We start from the raw sequence: 13,619 nt of genomic DNA on the forward strand, positions 1-13,619 counted from the left end.
ATAATTATGGATATGAATGTCATTCTCTTCATTGTGATGTACCCTAAATAGGTACTAAACATTAGAAATATACAGCATCCTCCTTTGTATAATTCTACACACTGGCTATTATTTTAATGAGCTCCCCCACCAAACAAGAACAAGAAAAATGTGCTTAACAAGTCATAAAATAAGTTGCATGATCTCACTCTGTGTGCAATAATAGTGGTTAACATTATTTTTGAATGACTACCTCATCTCTGTGCCCCACACACAATTATCTTTAAGGTACCTCAGTCGTGTTGTGTTGTAACTTTAATGGGTTACAGAGTTAATGTTTAAAGTAATTTCACTGATGTATCTAAGTATATTTTCTTTTAAAGTTATTTACATGTGTACAATAGTAATTGTATTAGAATTCATGTGATGGAGATTGAGAGAACAATGCACATATTTCTGTTGTATTGGTTAGTATTTGATTACGCTATTGACTGCAAGTACCAGAATGCCTTGCGACAGGAAGTAAGAACAAAGAAACGAGAACGCTCCAGTTATGTGAGAAGTGATTATTCTGGCTTTTGCTAGCAAACTTTATTTTATTATTTTGTAGAATCTAAAGTGGTAAAATGCAACGTGAACAAGTATTATTACTAAAAATAAGTGTTCATCTTATAACCAACGTCCCGGGTCATTACTTTGAACATATTCTATAAATGGTGACTTTAAAACAGTTACAGAGTTTAATGGCTGTGATAGTAGAAAACTGAAGATGGATCAACAACATTGTACTTACTCCACAATACTAATCTAACTGACAGAGTGAAAAGAAGGAAGCCTGTACAGAATAAAAACTATTCCAAATCATGCATCCTGTTTGCAACAAGGCACTAAAGTAATACTGCAAAAAATGTGGCAAAGCAATTAACTTTTTGTCCTGAATACAACATTTTATGTTTGTGGCAAATCCAATACCACACATTACTGAGTATTACTCTCCATATTTTCAAGCATAGTGGTGGCTTGTAATCATTCATTAAAAAGAAACAGTAGCTAAGCACAGACAAAATCCTAGAAGAAAACCTGGTTCAGTCTGCTTTCCACCAACCACTGGGAGATGAATTCACCTTTCAGCAGGACAATAACCTAAAACACAAGGCCAAATCTACACTGGAGTTGCTTACCAAGAAGACAGTGAATGCTCCTTAGTGTCTGAGTTACAGTTTTGACTTAAATCTACTTGAAAATCTATGGCAAGACCTGAAAATGGTTGTCTAGCAATGATCAACAACCAATTTGACAGAGCTTGAAGAATTCTGAAGGGAACAATGGGCAGATGTTGCACAATCAAGGTGTGGAAAGCTCTTAGAGACTTACCTACAAAGACTCACAGCTGTAATTGCTGCCAAAGATATTTCTGAATTTCATTTTCAATAAATGTGCAAACATTTCTAAAAACTTGTTTTCACTTTGTCATTATGGGGTATTGTGTGTAAATGGATGAGAATAAAAAAATATATTTAATACATTTTGAATTCGGGCTGTAACACAACAAAATGTGGAATAAATCAAGGGGTAGTACTTTCTGAAGGCACGGTACATGTCATCCGTTCTATTCCATCACTCTCTGCTGAAATAAAGGCCTTGAGGTGTTTGTACCGCAGTCTGCATTCATTGATCAGTGAGTCGTTCTCATGTAAACCCACCGACAGCAATGAATGTTTATTGCAGCCTTAAGAGTTGGGCCTCTTAACTAGTCCAGTATGGGAAGTAACTGAAGATTCTGTTCACCAGGGGAGCAGGGAAGATTTAGAGAAAGTATTCGTCTCTCTTCTTGCCGGGTGTCTCTTTAACGGTGACCCACAGGGTACATTTAACGGTCGATGGTTTTGGACAGATGCTCAAACTCACCGACAGCGTTGAATGTTTACCGAGGGCACCAGCAGAAAGTTCTCATCCTTTAGTTGTCACTCTCATGTCCTTAGATCAGCAACCACTACACCCCACAATATAGGCTGCTGTTCCCAGCCCAGCAGATATAGAAGGCTGCTCATTACAATGAGGATGCCCAGTTTGTTATCACCCATGCTGGTGTTGATAGGGTGCCAGCAGGAGAGGAGTGGAGAGTCATGGTGTTAGGTTTCCCGAAATAGTCGTTCCAGCAGCTGTGGTGAATTCTATTATCATCTTCCTCTTCTGCTGCGAACAAGACTCTCACCTCTCACTGAGCCCAGAGCAGCGCTCCTCTCTCCCCCAGCATCTTCCATCCTCACACTCCTCTCCTCCTCACACTCCTCTCCTCCTCACACACCTCTCCTCCTCACACATCCCAGTCACCTGTGATGTGGGGAAAACAGACAGAGAAGAAGAAAGAGCATGAATATACAATCCAATACAGCAAGTAAATCAATCCTTAAAAAATGTATTGAAGAAATGGGATTATAGCATGATGGCTATTTGAGCGAGTGTTGTAGAAAAATCCTCTACGGGCTAAACCATTGCGCTGCAGCGTTGATAATGGTTTGACGGCTGTTCCCGCTACCCTGCTCCTAACCCCAGCCACTGCTCTGCACTGCACAGGGAACGCAGCATCTTACTGTGTTAGCCTCTTTGAGGTTGGAGACTCATGCAGTCATGTTTTATTAACGGACTCTCCAATTGGGCTGCTCCTCTTAACTATGTAACATGCAGCAGGGATTTTAGACACTTCTCTTGCTTTTGTTATTTCTTCTACTCTTTGGCACACACATCTGGTATTCAGGATGGGTGGTCGGATACAAAGGCTGGTTAAAAAAATATGGAATATTATGCAACTAATTAGAGGGATATTTTTGGCTTTAGAATATGTCTTGGTATAGAGCACTGGATTACAGGCTTTCTGTCTCTGTTCATTCTATCAAACATGAAAGACTGATATAATTGATTGGTTCACCAGACCTCTGAGTTTGATACAGTAGCGTTGTCTCTACACCTTCAGGCTGCTGTAAGAGACCCACCATCACCCATACTGTGCAGAAAGAATGAAGTGCTCAGTTGGTTGAATTAATAGACTATTAATATGTAGCATTCTGACACAGTTCACTGAGACACCACTATCACTACAGTATTCTGTTGTCATGTTTCTCACATTCAATCTAATTTCATATATCCCTTGCAAGTTATTTTCTGTGGCAATTTTGATGATTAACCAAAAATGGTTGGAAAAGCATTTTTCTCTCATCCTCATTTTGTAGAGAGGATCTTGAGTTTCAAAGTAAGCAGTGATTGTTTTTCAGCCTGGTCAGAGATTATCCTGGCTTTGGGTTGGCTGTGGTTCCCTACTTTCCTATGCACTTGTACGCTTTGGCTGTCTACCCCAGACACACAGGGGCTTTTCATTTAGGAATATCTTTCCTCTCTTTTCGTTTGACTGACATGTTCTGTTTGCACACAGAACACATGGGCAATCCCAAAATCCACACATACTTACTTATAAATAGGTTGGATTATGCACCACTTCTGTCTAAGACAACCCAGGCTGCTATCACTGAAACAATCTGTACTTTTCACTGCACTTTGCATAAGTGTCAAGTTGGGAAATCGGAACTGAGTGTTCTGGACTGATTGAGTGATACCAGTGAACCAGGAGGACATAGAGTGAACTGGATTTAACTGTAACACTCACTGAACCAACGTGAACCCTGCACTGTCAGCACATTCCAGAGGTCAGACAATGAGAATGGCACACAGTGTACTGTCTGACTGGCTGACGTCATGGTGCTCAAATCCATAAACAGGATCCTGGATTCTACCTATCTGACACTAAGAAACAAGGCTAGGCAATCTGTGTCTTATTAACATTTGATCTAATACAATCTACAGTAGACATGAGGAGACTGCATTTAAACACTTATATATTTGACGGTGGGAATGTGTGAGAGCATTTTGTCACATACTGTACCCATTTTTAAAGGGATAATTCAGGATTTGATCTACTTCTCCAGAGTCAGTTGAGCTTGTGGATACCATGTTTATGTCTCTGTACAGTATGAAGGAAGTTAGAGGTAGTTAGAGCCAATGCTAACTAGCGTTAGCGCAATGACTGGACAATCCACAATTTCATCTGACTCTGGGGATAAAGATAAATCCCTTTAATCTGACACTTTTAACATGGCAGTTCAGAAATCCTCTCCTGAGTCTCTATCGGCCTGCGACATGCTCTGACGTACACATTCCACTACGTCTCTGACTGTCTGTCAGCATTACACAATGACCTTGGACACTGTCATTTCATTGTATATAGACACATTTAATCACTTTATGGAGTGGTCTGAATTTTGTTAGAAAACTCGAATCAAATCCAACAAATAGGCCTTAATTGCCATGCCAGTCAGAACATGTGCTCTTAAGTCAGATTTAACAAGTTATTAACTTGCAGAAATGGACATCCCTCTTCTAAATTGAGTATTTTTAATTGGATTTAGTGGTGCAGTGGGGTAGTATCATGTTAAGTGTCACGCTATGGTGTAGTGATAGTTGATGTCTGTTACAGTTTCGTAGTGGAGTAGCTAGTGGTTAGCTAGCGTACAGTTGTAGCAACTGGGTGTAGTATTATATGATATGGTGTGATACTCTGAGGCTCAGGTGGAAGGAAGGACCACCCCCAGCGCTGAGGGACTACTACTCGGAGATCTCTGCCAGGCAGAGCGCCAAGCCCCAGTCCGCCATGCCAAGCCTCCAGAACCCTCCACGTGCCACCGCTGACGCTGCCAATGCTCCGGGTGTTTCATTTCCAACGCTCAGCGCGCCAGCCAGAGCCATTTTTTATCTTTAATGCCAAAAAGCACTTAGAGTTAACCCTCAACGCTCTCAGGCGGCTCTATCTAACCCTCCACGGTGTCGTAGTTAACCTCTTCCTTCACACAAAGGGAAGAGCTTAGCTAGTAGTGTAAGGAGACAAATAACTCTTTACAAAGAGAGTGTCTCAGTTTTATAAAATGGGACTAGATCCCTTCCCGCAGTCCGGGCTGTTTCTTTTACGGTTCAATATCTCTCTCCTCACACACCCACTGCAGCTAGCTATCATTCTCCCTTCTCACAGACTGGAATGCTCTGTTGTGTAAAAGCAGTTGTCAATGTGTTGGGGTCGGACATTATCTCTCTCTCTCTCTCTCTCTCTCTCTCTCTCTCTCTCTCTCTCTCTCGGGTTAGGTCCTGTCACCTCAGACTGGCTCTGTTAAAGTGATCCACTGAGTAGAGTTCAGAATATGTCACCGTCCACTTTCAGATGTGAAGCAGCACTGGCTCGTGTTAATCAGGAGTGGTTAAGCTGATGAATATGTATTTGAATCTCTTTCTCTGAGCAGTTCTGAAGATTACTAACGTAAAGGGAGTCAGCCCTTTGCTAGTGTCTACTGGAGTTAGAAGATTACTAACGTAAAGGGAGTCAGCCCTTTGCTAGTGTCTACTGGAGTTAGAAGATTACTAACGTAAAGGGAGTCAGCCCTTTGCTAGTGTCTACTGGAGTTAGAAGATTACTAACGTAAAGGGAGTCAGCCCTTTGCTAGTGTCTACTGGAGTTAGAAGATTACTAACGTAAAGGGAGTCAGCCCTTTGCTAGTGTCTACTGGAGTTAGAAGATTACTAACGTAAAGGGATGCAGCCCTTTGCTAGTGTCTACTGGAGTTAGAAGATTACTAACGTAAAGGGATGCAGCCCTTTGCTAGTGTCTACTGGAGTTAGCCGTGACATTTCTCTGGTGTCTGCTGTCACGTCTGTCTCAAGGAGCCTCTTTTCATTGGTCAGGTCCACTGGGTTAAACACTGGCTTTGTCATAGAGCTCAGACCAAAATCCACAACTGTGGTCCTATGATATATTGTTATCAGAGCTATAGTACAACAGTACAGTTTATTTGAAGATGTGTTAGTTAAGTCGTTAAAGAATGCATAGCAGACATATTTCTCTGAACACAGAAAAATGTTTCCTAGATTAACATTTGAGTCATTTAGCAGACGCTCTTATCGAGAAATGACTTACAGTAGTGAGTAGTCATACTACGTTTTCCCTCAAGGCTGACTCAAACAAAAGGTTACACAACACTTGTTTACGGCGCATAATTCATCTTTAAGATGCCGCGTAGACGCAGTGCAGTCATGGCATCATCTCCAAGCCCAGAGGATTAGTTTCTCCTCGGCTGACTGTTTGCACTCACTGCAATCTGAATCACAATAAATAAAGCATGCAGCCGCCCGCCATCTCTCCTTCCCCTCCATCTCTACTCTCGTCTTCTCCCACCTGCCTCTCCACCCCCCGCTGGTGGCTCAATGGAGGGATGTCTCACACAGTGAGATTTAAAATAGCAGGGAGGGGTGGGATCGCTGATTTCATGTTTCTGTTATCACTGGGAGCCAGGGCAGTGAGCCAGCATGGGAATGACCTGAATATAGATTGACTTTTCTTTTGTCCTGGAGCTGTGTTGCCTTATGGCAGGTATTGGCACGCCAAGTCTATCCTCGTTCTCAGTAGAATGGACTTGGTTATTCCACATAAGGCGTTACCTAGTCATTTGCACGACCGAATGCATTCAACCAAAATGTGTCTTTCACATTTAACTAAGTAATCCTTCTAACCCCCCCCTTAAAAGATTTAGATGCACTATTGTAAAGTGGTTGTTCCACTGGATATTATAAGGTGAATGCACCAATTTGTAAGTCGCTCTGGATAAGAGCGTCTGCTAAATGACTTAAATGTAAATGTTAACTGAACCCTTCTGAGTTAGAGAGGTGCAGGGGGATGTCTTATTCAACATAATCCACACCCGGGAGCAGTTGTTGTTTTGAGTTAACTGCTTTGCCCAGGCAGATTATTCCTCCTTGCAAGCTCAGGGATTTGAACTAGCAACCTTTCAGTTACAGCCCCAACACTCTTCACCACTAGGCTACCTGCCACCCAGGGATGAGCAGGATGAATGTGGATGTTACCCTTTTGTCTTCTCTGCACGTCAGTAGTTCATGTGTGGGCCTCTTCTTTGACCCATTGGCGTCTTATCGTCTGAGCTTCCTCTAGCAGACAGGCACCTGAGTACAAACTGCCACATCATCATGTGTAAAACTGTACCCATCAATCAGTGTAAGGAACTAAGCATTTCTATTCCTCAGTAGTCTGTCTCTGTGTCACAGCGTGAGCTCCAGTCCCAGCAGCACACTAATAACATTGTGACCCCCGCCTCATCACAGAGTCCACTCTGCCCTGATAACTTAGTCTTTACCATTCTATGTATGCATAGTTGAGTTTGGGCATAGTCAGGTATTGGCATGCCAATTGGCAAGCCAAGGCTCAATCAATGTCACTCATAATATCGCTGATTTGATTGAATTAAAGTAGCACATTACAGCTCTGATGTCCTGTGCTGTTAATAAAGCTCCATGCCAGGAATCCTTTTGACTCATATAGTACATCTGTTGAGGTGTAACCAGTCAGGGGAGCAGAGTTAAGAGCATCGATCCAGAGAGTTAGTTAGTTGCATTGAGTCTTAACCTCTCTTCCAGGCACTTTCCTCCACTCTCGGTGCATGAGGAAATCTCAGCTGAATTCATGTCTCCTTTCAGATTTCTAAGAGGCGTTTAACCTTTCTGGATTAAAGTAGGTAATCTGACAGGCAGAAGATTGTATTAACTGGAGTGTTGGCAGAGCTTTGAATTTTACTCTCCTCTTTCTCTCTTCCCTTTCTCGCTAACGTGGTAGCCAGCATTATTGTATTTTTTCCATTTTAAATTACAATAAAAACATCAGTAATGTTTCTTTCTCTTCCACTTTTTCTATCCTTCTCTCCAGCCTCTCTCTCTCTCCCCCCCCACTCTCTCTCCATCTCCCTGCCTCTGTCCCTCCCACTCCTTTCTCTCTCTGTCTCTCTCTCTCTCCCTCAGAGCACTGACAGTATACTTCTGTGAACACATGATTTATCATCTGCTAATCCACATTTTACGTTTTAGTCATTTAGCAGACACTCTTATCCAGAGCGACTTGCAGTAGTGAATGCATACATTTCATAAAAAACATATTCCGTACTGGTCCCCCGTGGGAATCGACCCCACAACCCTGGCGTTGCAAACACCATTATCTACCAACTGAGCCACACGGGACCACATGCTGATTATAGAACTTTCCCCACAGCCCTTGTCTGTTGCTGAGCCTGCTTTTCACTCCATAGCCAATGATATGGGGTGGCAGGGTAGCCTAGTGGTTAGAGCGTTGGACTAGTAATCAAAAGGTTGCAAGTTCAAATCCTGAGCTGACAAGGTACAAATCTGTTGTTCTGCCCCTGAACAGGCAGTTAACCCACTGTTCCTAGGCTGTCATTGAAAATAAGAATTTGTTCTTAACTCACTTGCCTAGTTAAATAAAGGTAAAAATAAAAAATATCCCGGCCCGGACTGACGGCCTGCAAACTGATAGAAGGCTCGGAAATACATGTTACTACTTATCAGTACACCAGAAATAGAAGAGTTATGGTTTGATATAGGGACTTGACCTCAGTGAGTGTTACATAGCGTGATAGTTGAATAGTATTACCTTGAATCAGGCGATGGATGCCAGGAGGATGGTGATGGTGGTGGTGTGACAGTGCTAGGTTATTTGGAGAAGAGCCTGTGGAGAGGGTATGTATTGTATGCAGATAGCAGCTCTCTGGCCTCTCAGCTGATGTAATGTGGCGTCTGATTGTAATGGGAAGAGACGTGCACATCAGAGCAATGTGGGTCTGAGAGGCAGATGACCAGCCTGCGGCCTGTATCTGCTGCCCCTGTCTGGTCAGCTCTAACACAGCCAGACGGGACTTCTAATCCATCTCGATATTCACTGAGCACACAAACACACATTACGCTCTCTGCTCCCTGCTTCAGCATAGCGAAGGAGGCTGCAGGATGGAGCCTCAGTTTGTGATATACAACATTTACATTATATAACAGATTTATGTTTCCTGATAATGCAATGATGAGAAATTCTCAGTGCAAAAACAGAATGATTCATCTTCAAAGGAAATAATCCAGACCACATCTTGTAAAACAGCCTAATAATAATTAAAACATGGATTTTAGAGTAGGTAGACAGACTGGAATCCTGTAGGAGAAGAATAGGTGGTTGAGCATCCTCCCTTTTCCTTCTGTGATCTCCGCTCTAGCACAGAGCGATGACAAGAAACCCTTCTTATCCACACAAAGTTCCTTTCAGGAAACTGATAAGCCAATTTCGGTTACACTTAACATGACAAATTATTATTCACTGTAAGCATGCCAAATTCAGATTTCACACTTCAGAGTTATCTCATCATCTGGGCCCCTTTTACTTTGATGTAGGAAGCGCACTGGTCGGGAACATTCTCCACGGTCTTATGGGTTTTAAAATGTTCATACACAATTTCTAAATTTGAACAGTGAAGTCTGCGTTTTTCCTACAGTAAGATATCTATGCAGGGTGCTGATGTCAAGTGAAAATGGGTCATCTAGACTAACCTGATTCCAACAGTGTGATCAGGGACGGAGATTGTGAATGAGTGTGAGAGAGAGAGAGAGAGAGAGAGAGAGAGAGAGAGAGAGAGAGAGAGAGAGATACTAAATAGGAGACTTTTGTGAGTATTTGTACAGCCCCTGTGTAGGGTCTTAACAGCCCCATCATGACCAGATCGAGGTGACAGAGGTGTGGTTACATCTTCTGCTCAGACAGGGTTTTACAGCTGTGGAAAGGCCCTGGAGGAGCCTCTGTGTCCTATTTTAGGGAGCGAGAATCTGCCACTGCTTCATCAAAGCCAGTAATTTCCTGTCCATTTCATCCCCCATCCCCCTAGCCTGAGCCCTCGTCTGCTAATCCCACCCCCGCAAACCCCCTGGCCCCCCTGCTGGCGCTCTGCCTGCCCGCCCCACTCTGCTCTGTGCTATGCTGGGCTGCGTGGCTATGTGCTTTGTTTCAGCATGATTCGCGGCTGAGCGCTAACAAATCCTCATTGTCCAGCGCGGGAGTGGTGACAGAGAGGGGGGAATCACTGTCTGGTTTCTATTCAAATCCAGGTAAAGGGGCCCGAGAGGGATCTGGAGCTACAGGCTTAAGCTCCAGCCTCAGAGCAAAGTCTAGTTCCTGTACAGGGTAGTCCATACTACACCCAGACACCCCAAGCATGCACTCATACCTCAGTCTCCAATACTCAAAGATCAACAAGTGACATGTGACTCAGAGTAACAAGACTCTACATGTCAAGTCATCTCTAAGGACTACTTGTACTGGGTCTTTCAGCACGTCTGTCTGAATCAGAGAGTCTATATCCTGGGGATGTGGTACACACATGCACACCAAATGCTGTTTTTCTGTTGATGTTCTCCAAATTCATAGCTGTTTTTAACAATGCCTATGGAGTCAAAAGCTGCCTGTCTTTAGTCCACAGCTGTGCAGCTATAACATTTGTTTTTAAAGCTGTTTTTAAAGCTGCTTTTCTCGTGTCATCAGTGCAGTGTCCAGATATTATTGTAGATGTTATTTTAGTACTTGTTGTGGTATTTAGTTGTTGTTGTTGTCGTAAGCCTCTGTAAGGTATGTTTTTCTCTGAGTCACTGTGCCGGTTTGTTCATGTAATTTGGGAAATGGTTTTGGTGTTATTAGTCCCTCTCTCAGACAGCTTTTGTAGTGGATTAAGGGCTTTGGACAAAAGCAGACACGACAAAAAAGATAGCTAGCGACCAGCTGTATTTCCTGTCACTCAATACATTCCAACCCCTACGACCCCCCCCCCCCCCCCCCACACACACACACACCGCCGGGAAAAAAAATACACAAGTCTTTCTCATAAATACACTCTTCTCTCTCTTCCTCTTTCACTGCTGTTTATACATCTTCTTACATTATGCGGCATTTTTTACTACGCTGCATGTTTTGAGTCAGAGATTGGGGGCCGGAGAGAGAGAGAGAGAGAGAAGTGGTTTGCTCTTTAAGAAGCCGCTGTTCCCGCGACGTCCGGTCCCACTCTAACCCCGGGCCAAGCGTCCCCTCCTCCAGCACATTGAGCAGCAGCTGGTTGACCTATCCTGTCCCCAGCCACTGCTCTAATGGCTGACCTGCCATGGCTGTCTCTGTCTGGATGGGGCTGGACGCTTTGTCCACTGTCTGGCTCAGTTCCTCACAGTCAAACAACAACTACTCCTGCTACTGCTACTGGGCGCAGCCAACATTCCCAGGAACCAGCGTTATGAAACACACACAGGGAAACATGCACTCATTCACACAGACAAACACACGCACACACACACACACACACACACACACACACACACACACACACACACACACACACACACACACACACACACACACACACACACACACACACACACACACACACACACACACACACACACGGTGTAGGCCGTCATTGTAAATAAAAATGTGTTCTTAACTGACTCGCCTAGTTAAATAAAAGTTAAATAAAAAATATATAAAAAAACACACACACACACACTCACACATATTTTGTCTACTGTACACAATCCCTCTGTTTCTCTCTTTCACACATTCATCCTTTTAAAAAGTGTCTGACACACAGACCCTCTGTTCAGAGCACTCATGCTCTCTTTAAGATAAACTATACCTAGCACGTAAACTCTCACATGCCTATACACACACGTCATAATAACCCCACAAATATGCTCTGTCTTTTAAAGACAATATAACATTTATACTATCATCTTCTTTATAAACAGTCATTTTACTAATAGGTAGGTGGAAAATAGAGTCATTAATTGCAGTTATAGTACACTCAACTAAACCATCAGTGAACAAATACAGGAAAACATTCATTCAGAAATGATTTGTATAGAATGTGTTCTATATTCAGAGCCATGCAGAAATCATGCAGAGAGAGATTGGCACAGTTGGCCAGAGGTGAACTGTTACAAAACACAGATTGTAAATGAATAGACACTGGGGGGAGAGGAAGAGTTAGAGACATAAAGGATACTCACCTAAATAATAGTGGAAAGTTATTCAGTTCTCTTCTTGTCTCGTCAATGTTATTGCAGAATGTTGAAGAGTGTATAGGTGGGGGAAAAAAAGAAAGAAAAAAAAGCTTCCATAACTTCCCTCAAGTGCACACATTGAAGCGTTAGTGTGGAACTAACCTCGTCCCCAGGCCATTGCTAGGAACGAGATTAGTGTGGAACTAAGGGGAACGGGTTCTCCTCCCTCCCTCTCTTCCTCCCTCCCTCCCTCTCTCTCTCTCTCTCTCTATGTCTCTGTCTCTGTCCCCCACACACAAACACATATACTAAAACATATTCACACAATCACACACGCTAACAAATTCTGTCTATCTGATCTTCTACCTGTTCCAATGTAAATTCAGCCAGTAGTTAGCAAATATAAATGCCTTACAAATCCCCCAATCTCTCGCTCTCTCTCTCACTCTCTCTCTCTCTCTCTCTCTCTCTCTCTCTCTCTCTCTCTCTCTCTCTCTCTCTCTCTCTCTCTCTTTCGACACACACTCTAACTCTTTGTCTCTCCTCCCTCTTTCTCCCTCCATTCTCTCTCACTCTGTTTCTCTCCCTCTCACACACACAGACGCACACAGACACATACAAACACACACATACACACTGGAGCTTGACTACGCAAGTTATTGAACTGCTCCACATTTTCTTGCATGAACTATATATATGAACCAGTTGATGGACAGGAGCGAATTTAGTCATGTGTGGAAGAGGAAGATCAGTTATTGGCTGAGCTTTTGAGAGCCAGAGGCTAGGGCTCAGTGATTGGTCAGTGTTCAGACCATTGAAAGTAGAGCCCCTCTCTATTGAATGGCTGCTGGTGTGGGCGGGGCCTGTGTTTGGGTGACAGACTGGCTGAAAAAAAAACTCCTGAGAGTTCTGCTCCTCTGCCAGCCAGTGCAGCCTATACAGAGAAGGTGTAATGTTTAGTATTTGTGAAACGAAGGAATCTTCTCACCAGTATTCAATTTTATCATTGAAATATAGTTTTATTTTTTGTTATGACACACTTAGAAGTATACAATGATGAATATCAGCCATAATGTCTTACCCAACTGTTTGAATTTTTTTAAATTATACAATATCTTTTGCATCATTGATGGTACATACAAATGCCAAATTCTGAGCTCATAATAGTTGGAAAATGATTCATTTGAGTCTCCTCTGCTTTTGTCTAGTTTTGCTACGGATGGCGATTTCTCTCCCTGCCATCCACCACCCAGTCACACAGAGTAGAGGCTGGCTAAACCCCTGTCCCACAGAGTAGAGCCTGGCTAAACCCCTGTCCCTCAGAGTAGAGGCTGGCTAAACCCCTGTCCCACAGAGTAGAGTCTGGCTAAACCCCTGTCCCACAGAGTAGAGGCTGGCTAAACCACTGTCCCACAGAGTAGAGGCTGGCTAAACCCCTGTCCCACAGAGTAGAGGCTGGTTAAACCCCTGTCCCACAGAGTAGAGGCGGGCTAAACCCCTGTCCCACAGAGCCTGACATCTATATATCTCCCTGTGATGCAGCCCCACACTCCACCCCGCTCTCTCCTCTCTCTCCCTCTCTCCTCTCTCTCCCTCTCTCCTCTCTCTCCTCTCTCTCCCTCTCTCCTCTCTCTCTCCCCTCTCTCCCTCTCTCCTCTCTCTCTCCC

At 43.4% G+C, this 13,619-nt stretch overlaps 1 protein-coding gene and 1 long non-coding RNA gene across 2 annotated transcripts in view; one reads left to right on the forward strand and one right to left on the reverse strand.

The window, feature by feature from the left end:
• nr6a1a (nuclear receptor subfamily 6, group A, member 1a) overlaps positions 1-13,619 on the forward strand; it is a 140,519-nt gene that overhangs the window by 50,866 nt on the left and 76,034 nt on the right. The gene's annotated exons all lie outside the window — the stretch shown is intronic.
• Positions 531-12,855, reverse strand: LOC123730376 (uncharacterized). Its single transcript, XR_006761743.2, has 2 exons — positions 11,959-12,855; positions 531-2,313 (listed from the first exon to the last, which is right to left on the reverse strand). It is a non-coding gene; the product is annotated as an uncharacterized LOC123730376 (long non-coding RNA).

Source organism: Salmo salar, chromosome 24, assembly GCF_965601325.2.
Source record: "Salmo salar chromosome 24, fSalSal1, whole genome shotgun sequence".
In the NCBI taxonomy this organism is placed as follows: Eukaryota; Metazoa; Chordata; class Actinopteri; order Salmoniformes; family Salmonidae; genus Salmo; species Salmo salar.